Source organism: Pterocles gutturalis, unplaced genomic scaffold (genome assembly GCF_000699245.1).
Source record: "Pterocles gutturalis isolate BGI_N339 unplaced genomic scaffold, ASM69924v1 scaffold6476, whole genome shotgun sequence".
Lineage (NCBI taxonomy): Eukaryota > Metazoa > Chordata > Aves > Pterocliformes > Pteroclidae > Pterocles > Pterocles gutturalis.
This window is the reverse complement of record NW_010102893.1, coordinates 27,420-27,837: the sequence shown is the minus strand read 5'-3', so window position 1 is coordinate 27,837 and position 418 is coordinate 27,420.

Here is a 418-nt window from a genome sequence, read left to right as displayed (position 1 = left end):
GAAAGATTTGGGACTAATATTTAAGGATTCATGATTCCCTTGTGGTGAGTTGACCTTAGCTAGCTGCCAGGTGGCCACCAAGCTGCTCTGTCACTCCCCCTCCTCAACAGAGTGAGGATGGACGGACAGAGAAAATATGACAAAAAGCTTGTGGATCAACATAAGGGCAGGGAGACCACTTACCAATTACCATCAGTGGCAAAACAGACTCAACTTGAGGAAATTAATGTATTGCCAATCAGTAACAGAGTAGGATAATAAGAAACAAGAACAAATGTAAAAACACCTTCCCCCCACCCCTCCCTTCTTCCCAGGCTCAGCTTCACTCCCAACTTCTCTACCTCTTCCCTGCAAGCGGCACAGGGGGATGGGGAATGGTGGTTGCAGTCAGTCCGTAATACTTCATCTCTTTCCTCCA